Below are 10,685 nucleotides of genomic sequence, written 5' to 3'. Positions count from 1 at the left end.
GAGCTAAGCGGAAAATGTCTAAATAAAATATCTAAAAATACAAAACTCAAGAGTCTAATCAATCAATACTAGAAATTTGAATCATATCTAGCAGTGCGACAAGCCTCTACTACTAATAACTAGAGAGTCACTGGGAAAAACCCTAGCTAACTTGAACTGTCTGAAAATATTGAATCATATATACTAATAAGCTGAAAAAATAAATGACTAAGTGCTTGAACTATAAGGACTCACCAATTGTCGGGATGTAGATGGAGATGCTCAAAATCACTCACACTACTGAAATTGAGCATTTGAACCTACATTAGAAGATAATGTAGCACATAGACATAAATGTAGATCAAAACTTCTGGATTATACTGAATATATGAGGGTGAATGCACAAGTAAATCAATATCTAAATATTATTATAAATTTGTAAAAGAATGCATGCTAAATGTAGATGACTCACATAAGCTAGAATATATGAAAACTGAAAATCAAAATCATGAATAGCAAAACATTTTGTATAGATCTAGTGGGTCATAACATTTAGTTTCTAAAAGTTGTACTTGTATTCTATCTTCAAATCATATTGTCTAAGTGTAGAAAGGACTCACTTTTATATCTAAAATCTGAAAGATGACATTTATAACTAATGCCTCATATAAAGCAATATCTAAATAAAATTTGTGAGCCTTTACACTTAGTTTCTAAAAGCTTTTCTATTATTCTGTACTCTTTTCTATAAGCTATAGGGAAATACTTTTTAAAACTATTCTGCATGTCTTTACTGTTAGGGAGGTTTGTCTAACTAACATACACTATGTGAGCTATCATAGTGTCCAACGTCTAGTTCCCTTATAGGAAAACCTCACGTTGGAAAGCGGTGTCATACTCTTGCCAAGGAGTATAATCTAATCTAAGTGATCATATTTGTATCTGTCATCCATCTAGGAATGAAAATAATCTGATAATCTGAACCTACATTGGCTCGTAGTTTTGGGGCATGTAAACATACCCAATTCGATGCTAAATACTACTCTCTTTAATTTTTATGCTCATTCTGTAGGAAATCCACTTTTAAAACTAATATAAGGGTTTAGAATGAAAACGTCTTGTAAATCTATTTACAGTAAACTGTAGCTAAATCTGTAAAGTAGATTCCATATCTAAGCAGAGATCGAAAGATCAAATCTGAATATAACAAGTCATGGGATGCTTAAAAGCATAATCTTCTTGAAATAATGACATTCAAACTAGGGCTAGTAACCTATGCATCAAATTCACACCAAATCATCATAAAACTCATGCTAAGTAATGAAAATATCTATAATTCAAGTCTAAATCTGGAAATTACTGCAATACGTATGGAAATACAATAGTAGACATACAATTTAACACCTAAATCACTTAAAATCTCATAATCTTGTAGATACCTATATTGGGTATGAACCCTAATTCAAAACTCATGTAAGCTCATGTAAAATTATCTTCAGAAACTAATTTTGGGCACAAGAATGAAAGGATTATCCTTGTTAAAAATCCCACATACCATAATTGATGATTAGATGAACAAACTTGAATTTTGAATCCCTATTTGTGCTCTTGAAAACAGATTCTTGAAGTTCTTGAATTAAGAATTTTTAATTTTGAGCTATCTCGGAAAAAGAATGGTAGAATTTTGGATTTCTTGGAGATAAAGATTTGATGTTCTAGGGTTTCTTTAAGAGAATTTTTTTATGAAAATGTGCATATAATGGTTAGAATAGGATTAATTTTGTGTTTTACCTGATTTGAGGGCTTGGGAAAAGACTAAATTGCCCTTTTAAAATTTTATTCGAAACTGGAAATCTCGACTTTACCTCCCACTGCGAAACACCGCGATAGCGGTGGCTTACTGGAAAAGGGAAAGTTACCATTTTGGCCTTTGGCGCGATGCAGTGAAATCACGTTGCGTCACTAGAAAAGGAATGAGTGCAATTTTGCACTCCACCGCGATGTGGTGTCTGTCCAATTGGGAATTTTTGACGCGATACGGGCTAATCGTGGTGAGCTACTAGAATAGGAATTGAAATTTCTCAGTGATGAGGGCTAATCATGGTGCTTCACTGGAATTGGACAATTGCAATTTTGTTCTTCACTGTGACGCAGTGCCTGTCGAAATGACCTACTATTTTCACTAAAATAATCATAAGTTTTCAATTGAGTATCGGATTAAGGTAAAATTAGTATCGTTGGAAAGCTGGTCCAATTATCTACACATTGGTGGGTCTAGACCTTGAAAATTCTACATTTATCAAGAGTTATTCATTTTCAAAGATAACCCTTGACATTCTAAGAGCTTAACTGAGCTAGGAAAAGTACGGGGTGTTATAGTTACTGATGCATCAAATTCTCCATCTATTGCGACTGATGAATCTGTTGTTAGAAGAAATAAAAAAAGTTCCTAAATAGATGGTCGATTTGTTGTAACATATGGTATATTTATTTCAATAGATGGGTTATCTGATATAATAGATATATAATCTGTTGCCACAACTCAATAAAATGGTTATTATTTTATTAAAGAAATGGGTATTTAAAAGGTGTCTTCGATATCTAAATTGAGAAAAAGGTTAAGCTGAAAAGTCATGACTTGTCACAATAATAAAAAAATCACCAGCTTGATTTAATTAAATCTTTTCTTTTTTCATAGAAAATAATAAGCAAATAAATGATAAACAAAACTTCTAACCGTAAAAAAATTGTTATTTAATTTTAATAATTGACGTTAATACTAATAACAAAAAGTAGTGACTTTTAGCCATTTTTATTTTTAAATCTATTTTTTAATTTATCTAATAAAAAAGTCACAAAATTTGGATTAATGATATGATGATTATTAAAAAAAATAGATTATATGTTGCTATAGATAGATTATCTGATGCAACAGGTTGTCTATTTATTACAACAAATGTTATATCTTTTGTCACAAATGAATTATCTGATTCAACAGATATAGAATCTATTGTCACAACTCAATAAAAATGGTTCTTGGAAAGAACTAATTAATAATAATAAGCTAAAAAGTCATGACTTATTACAATATTGCTTAATTTAATTAAGTCATAACTTTTCACAATAAAAAAAAATATAATTAATAAATAGAGGTGAACAGTCGCGCCTTTTTGCCTAACTCATTCAAATTCAATCCTCTATAAATAGACCCCTCCTTACTCAATCGTTCATTTTACTACACTCTATTTATTTGTTGCATCTTGTCTTTCATAGTACACCTTCCACCACTTTCTCTTTCTTGATTCAGGTAAGTTTTTTTCTTGCTTTATTTTTAAATATATCCAATTTGTAGTATATGTTGTATTACATTTAGATTCTTTTCTTTACTTTTATTTTTACATTTTTTGTCAATTCATGTGTGTTCTAGATAGGCTGATCCAGTGTGGGATATTGCTTTTCTGCAAGACACCGTGAATAAAATTCGAATGCAGGTTTGTGACCTATAGTGGGAGTTAGGAGCAGTGAGAGCAAGGATGCTCCGGAAGATCCGCAGGCTGAGGAGGGCCCTGCTATTGCCAGTTGAAGATTTGCCGGCTAGCAATAATAATAATAATAATGATAATAATAATTAGATTTTTTTTCATTTAGTCTATGTATTTTTTTTGTTTTTGTTTAATAAAAAAATTATGTTTGATCGGCTTTGACGTTTTAATTCATATTTAATTTTCATTTTGTCTATTATCTGCTCAAGAACATGTGGATGATTGGACGTAAGAAATAATTTTGAATTCAGTAGCAATAACAATAGTTGAAACATATTGGTTATCTGTTGGGTTTGTGGTAGGAGCTGATTTGTATTGTTCCAAATAGATTACTCATCTGTTGTAATAGATAAATAGTCTGTTGCAACAGATAATTATCTGATGCAACAGAAAATTATTTTGATACAATAGATAATAAGTTTGTTGTAACAGATAACTCTCATATTGCAACAGATTTCCCATCTATTCAATTTATGTTACGGGCATTATAGAACCATAAACATGAATCCAACATATGAGTCTTTCATTGCAACAGATTACTCATTTAATGCAATAGATGACTGATCTATTTAAACTGTGGGCTCTTATGTTGGATTCATGATTGGATTCTATACATTGTTGGAAAAAACAGCAGTAGTTGTGTACCCAAATGACAAATTAGATTAAAAATAAAAATTTTACTTACCAAAGTCACCTATGAAGTAATATTGAAGTGGAAAGTGATGTACGAAATAAAATTTAACCTAAAAATTGGTCAAGTAGTAGCACTAATGGTAAAAACAACAACAACAATGGTCAACAACAAGAAGATGAAGATGATAATGAAGTAGAAGATGATGATAATGATGCAGAAGATGAAGAATAAAGCAGCAGCAACAATGAACAACAATAATCATGAAAAGAGAGGGAATAACTTTGGATGACAAGAGAGAGAAATGTGCCTTTTTTTCCTCTGTTTCCTGTTATATTAAATAACATTTGGATCAAAGTATAAATTCAAAAACCTGTGGGTTATTTTCAAACCTTCCCAACTTTCTTAATCCATAATAAAGTAATTCTCACCTCCACTCAATTATTAAGACTTGTGTCACTTATACCTCATTTTAAAACTTTTTTGTCACCTATAGCTCCAAGCCCGAGTGACTTGGGGCTTTGAGCTATAGGTGACAAAAAAGTTTTAAAATGAGGTATAAGTGATACAAGTCTTAATAATTGAGTGGAGGTGACAATTACTTAATTATGGATTAATAAAGTTTGGAAAACTTCAAAATAACCTACAAGTTTTTAAATTTATATTTTGATCCAAATGTTAGTAAATACAATAGAAAACGAAGGGAAAAAAGGCGCGCTTTTTCTCTTCTCATCCGTTGTTACTTTCTCTTTCTTCACGATATTTGTTGTTCATTGTTGCTTCTATTTTACTCATCATCTTTTGATTCATTATCATCATCTGATACTTCATTATCATCTTTATATTCTTCTTGTTGACCATTATTATTGTTTTTGTTACCGCAATTGCTGCTCTTTGACCAATTTTTTAGGTCAAATTTTGTTTCGTACATCACTTTTAACTTTCGTATTAACTTGAGTAAGTCAAATTATGCTCTTTAGTTGAATTTGTCATCTGGGTAACTTCTAGTGTGTTTTTTCTCAATAATAGCTAGTATGCAAACATGAATGCAATATAATAGCAATCTGTTTAAACAGATCCATCATCTGTGGCACCAGATAAATATTCTGTTGCAATAGTAGACTCATGATGGATTCATGTTTATGGTTCTAGGTGCCCGTAATATGAATCGAATAGATGGGTACTCTATTACAACAAATTAGTAATCTGCTTCAACAAATAAATAATCTATTGCAACAGATTAGTAATCTATTTCAACAGATAAATAATCTGTTGCACCAGATGAGTTATATGTTCCAACAGACAAGTAATCTGTTGCAACAAAATATATATCTATTGCAAAAGAATATTTATCTATTGCAACAGATAATTATTTTATTGCAACAGATGAATAATCTATTTTGAACAAGACAATATAGATCCTGTCATAAACCCAACAAATAACTTATATATTGATCCCTTGCTATTGATACTAGATTCAAATTATCCCTTAATTGTAGACATGTTATTTGTTGAGAAGAATAAATAGACAGGGTGAAAATTAGATGAGAATTAAAACGTCAAAGTGGATCAAACATAAATTTTTTTACTAAACAAAAAATATAAAAATACATAGGTAAAAGAAAAAAATAATCTTAATTATCATTATTATTTGTATAGCTAGCTGGACAATCTTCAACCGGCAGCAGTAGCACCCTTCTCAACTTGCGGATCTCCCACAGTATCCTTACTCTGACGGCGGCCAACTCCCACTGTAGTTCATGAACCTCTTTCTGCAATTCCTATATGGCGTCTCGTAAAATAATGATATCCCACACTGGATCAGCCATATTTAGAACACGTATAAATTGACAAAATACGTAAAAACAAAAGTAAAGAAAAGAAAGAATTTGAATGTAATACAACGTATATTTACACAAAAAGGAAGAAAAAACTTACCGAAGACAGGGAAAAGCTATCAAGTCCTTGAAGAGAAAGTAGTTGAAGGTGTAACAAGAGCAAGGAATAAATAGAGTATAGTAGAATGAACGATTGAGTAAGGAGGGGCCTATTTATAGAGGATTGAACTTGAATGTGTTAGGCAAAAATTCGAAACTGTTCACCTCCATTTCTTAATGACATTCTTGCTTACTGTGAAAAGTTATGATTTAATTAAATTAAGCAATATAATGATAAGTCATGACTTTTCAGCTTATTATTAATAATAATTAGTTCTTTCCAAAAACCATATTTATTGAGTTGTGACAATTGATTTTATATCTGCTGCAATATATAACTAATATGTGTAAGACCCCAAAAAATCATAATCTTAACTCAGTCCCTTAGAGCTTAATAAGGGGTCCTAGACTTAGAAAATTTTAGCTAAGTATTTATTCTTAGTATTATTTTAGCCTTCGGAAGTTAGAGACCTTATTTCACGACCCTTATGACCTTAAAGTATCAATATTTAGGTTTATTCATGATCAATAATGTCATTATGTGTTTTCGAATAAGTTTCAGATCTTTTGAACTTCGTTTGGAGCACCTTTGGAAGCCCAAACTAGTGAATGAATGCGATTTCGATGCGTGCAACGCCTATTGCGTTGATGAATATTTTTCCCCAGCTCCCAGTACAAGTTCCAGTGAATCGATGCATTAACCATAGCATCGACACCATCGATGTGGAATGTCGCTAAACCAATTTTCAATCATTAAAAAGCCACATCCATAGGGTTATTTGGGTCTTTTCCCATGTCTATCAGCCGCAAAAACAAAAAATTAAACCATTCTAAGAGCAAAATTCATTCATTTTCGCAAGTTTCTATCAAGAACAAACCATAGGAGATTTAAATTCAAATTCAAGACCTAAGAACTTACCATCAATCTTTTCAGAAATCAATCATTAAAGTATGTCAAGTGTTTGTCCAAGGGTTTCCTTCCACCCTTGGAGTTCAAGAAACCTTTTTAAATTACAAGTTAATAGATTTGATGAATTTCATGATTTAATTTTATTATGTTCATGAATATGATATTAGTTGAGACTAGAATCCATGATTAATTGCAAGTTCATGCGAAATAAATGACATATGTGGGTTCTTGTATGGTTTTATGTTATAACCCCTTTGAATCTGTTAGTTGAGATCATATTTATGATACTTGTATGATATATTACAATCATGTTCATAAAGTATGCCCTCCAAGTGTTTGATGAATTGCTCATGAGAGTTGAATACTGAAATTATATCATGTTATCATGTATACAAGTTAATGTCATGCAAGTGTTTGTTAAAATGCCCCAATGAATGAATGGTGACAAAGTAATTAGTTATCATGTTTCAAGAAGATGCTATGTCTTATGATTTATGCTATCGAGTCCTGGGGGTACCTAATACCCAAAAATCTAGTTGTTACCTAGAGATTTAGTGGTTACGAAATAGACTAGGTAGTATTATGATCAATAGTACAGTAATCATTTAGTTTGTAATCCATTAAGAACCCAATTCATCTCAGTTAGTTAACATGATCAGTAACAGTTTAGTCCAGCCTAGTATAGTTTAGAACTCAGTCTAGTGTCTATTCAGTTGGGATTATAATTTAGCACCAAGTAAACCCAAGGATGGGGACTCACCTGCCAGTAGAGGATGTGATTCTTAGAAGCAGTCCTTGTGTTCAAGAACTATGTAGCCAGCGTAGGTTGAGACATCAACCTGCCAGTTGAGGGTTGATGAGGTGTCTTACCTTCCAGTTAAGGGTACCACCATTCTCTTTTAGAGAACCTTCCAGATGAGGGTGACTCAGTACTTGTCTTTAGTTATGGCATGGTACTGACACCCTTCCAACTAGGGTTACAGGTTGGACCCTAATTTAGTTTAGAGAAATGTTATATCGGTTAGATGATTACTTTCCATAGTCTCAGCTTTAGTTCCAGTCTTAGTATAAAATGCAGTTCAATTCCACAGAAAATTAGGACTGTCAGACACAGTCACTCAGCTCAGTATGGAACTCAATACGATTCCACAAAATCAGGACTGTTAGAAACAGTCAGTCAGCTAATAGTATTTTAGTTATTAGTAAACTCAGATATTAGTTAATCAGTACTCAGAACTCAGTATTGAGTGTTATTATGATCTTAGTTACAGTTTATGTATTTATGCATGTACTCTCATTCAGTTATTTTCATGTTACTTAGTCAGTTATTTTTCATGCATATGAACCCATGCATATCATCCTACTTCACTTAGTTTACCAGTACATTCAAAGTACTGACGCATACCCTTATTTTGCGCTATGATATCTTATATCATAGGTCTAGATGCATGGGCTCCAGATCGCTCTTAGCAGCCCATATTTTCAGCAGCAGGTTTAGTGGTGAGTCCTCATAGTTTGAGGATAAATTTATCATTTCAGTTGTCCGTATTCAATTTGTTTCAGTAGTCGAAGTTAGTGTGAACTTGTCCCATCAACTCCATGTTCAGACAGTAGAGGTTTTTCAGACTAGAGTATTTTAGACAGATGTTCAGTTTCAATATAGAAGTCTAGTATGTATTTCAGATTTGAACCTTATGGTATATTTCTACATTTATTTTAGTTATATTATTATTACAATATTACTATTGCTTTGTACTCACAGCAGGTACAGTCATGGGTTAGCTAGTGGCCCTTTGGGGTTGCTACCATCGTGTAGCATCTGGGTACAGAATCGAGGTGTTACAAACTTGGTATCAGAGCCTAAGGTTCAACAGAATCCTAGAAAGTCTAAAAGCTGCATCAAGTAGAGTATTGTGCATGGGTATGCAGTGCGCCACACTTATGAATAGGAGGCTACAAGATGTTGTAGGAAAATTTTCCCTTCTTTCAGTATTAATGTCGTACGAGTAAGCATAAGCTCAAATTAAACTTTTAGTCTAATCCTTTGTCTCTTCTGTTTATACAACATGCCTTCCAAGAAGAATGGAAAAAGGATAGGAGATCAGTCAGCCCATCTAGGAAGATCCTCTGGACGAGCATGTCTCCCATGCAGAATTCAGGGCTATATTTACTACTCTAGATAATTCAGTAGTATCTCAAAATAAACGTCCAAATGTTATGCCATCCAATCTAGTGGCCAACACTACTACAGCTAGAATTTGGGACTTTACCCAACTGAGCCCTCCATCATTTATCGGGTCTAAGTCAAATGAGGACCCACGGGAATTCCTTGATCAGATGCAAAAAGTCATAGATATTATGGGGGTGACTACTAGAGAGAGTGTTGAGTTGGTTGTATATTAGTTATAGGATGTAACCCACTCGTGGTTCAAGTAGTGAAAGGCAGTGAGGGCTACAGATGCAGGGCCAATAGAATGGGAGGAATTTGCCACTACTTTTCTTGATAGGTTCTGCCCACTGGAGTTAAGAAAAGCTAAGGTTTTGGATTTAATTAATCTAAAATAGGGCAACATGACAGTGAAATAGTATTCTCTCATGTTTACTCAATTAGCCAGATATTCCCCTCATGTGGTAGCAGATAGCAGATAAAAAATAAGTAAGTTTATGTCAGGTATGTCTAGCAGTGTGGTCAAGGAGTGTAGGACTGCGATACTGATTAAGGAGATGGACATATCCAGGCTCATGGTCTATGCTCAGCAGATAAAGAAAGCTAAGAATAGAGAGAAGGACAGAGAGAATAAGAGAGCTAGAATAGGTATCTTTAACTTTGCTCAGCCTAAGGCAGAGGGTGGAAATCATTCTTAGTTCCACCCAAAATCTTCAGTTCTATCTCTGTCTTCAGCCAGTACTCTAACATCAAAATTTAGAGATAGCCCCAGGGGTAGGGATTCAGGTCCAAAACCTTAGGGTAGTATCAACAGCGCCCGAGCCAACCCTCTTTGCCAGAAGTATGGCAGAAATCGCCAGGGTATTTATAGAGCCAGTAGCGATGTGTGTTTTGAGTGTGGCAAGCTAGGTCACAGAGTCAGAGAATATCCCTAGTCAGGTTCTTAGCATCAGTATAACCATCCCCCAGTTCTGTTTGATCGCCCAAATCAGCAGGGTCCCACTTCCAATACCACTAATAGGCAATGAACAAACAGACTCTATGCACTTCAGTCTCTACACGATTAGGAAAGTTATTCTGATACGGTCACTAGTATTTTACAAGTTTTCCATCTACATGTTTATTCTTTTCTAGATACAGGAGCTTCCCTATCTTTTGTAACTCCATATATAGTTGTTAACTTTGGAGCCAGTCTTAAAATCCTAGTAGAGCCTTTCTCAGTATCTACCCCAGTAGGTAAATCTATCATAGCCCGATGGGTATACAGGAACTGTCTGGTTATGGCATCTCAGAAAGTCACTTTAGTAGACTTAGAAAAATTAAAGATGACCAATTTTTATGTCATTCTCGGCATAGATTAGCTTTATTCATGTTATTCCTCAGTTGACTGCAGAAATAGAATTGTCACGACCCGACCCGAGGCCCTAGATGCGATGGGCATCTGAACCACAAAGTCCTAAGAGACCCCCTTAGCCCGCCTACTAGTGATATTATTTGCTCTGGGCCCAGGCTCACACGG

This window comes from Capsicum annuum, chromosome 7 (genome assembly GCF_002878395.1).
Source record: "Capsicum annuum cultivar UCD-10X-F1 chromosome 7, UCD10Xv1.1, whole genome shotgun sequence".
NCBI classification, from domain to species: domain Eukaryota; kingdom Viridiplantae; phylum Streptophyta; class Magnoliopsida; order Solanales; family Solanaceae; genus Capsicum; species Capsicum annuum.
This window is presented reverse-complemented; position numbering follows the sequence as displayed.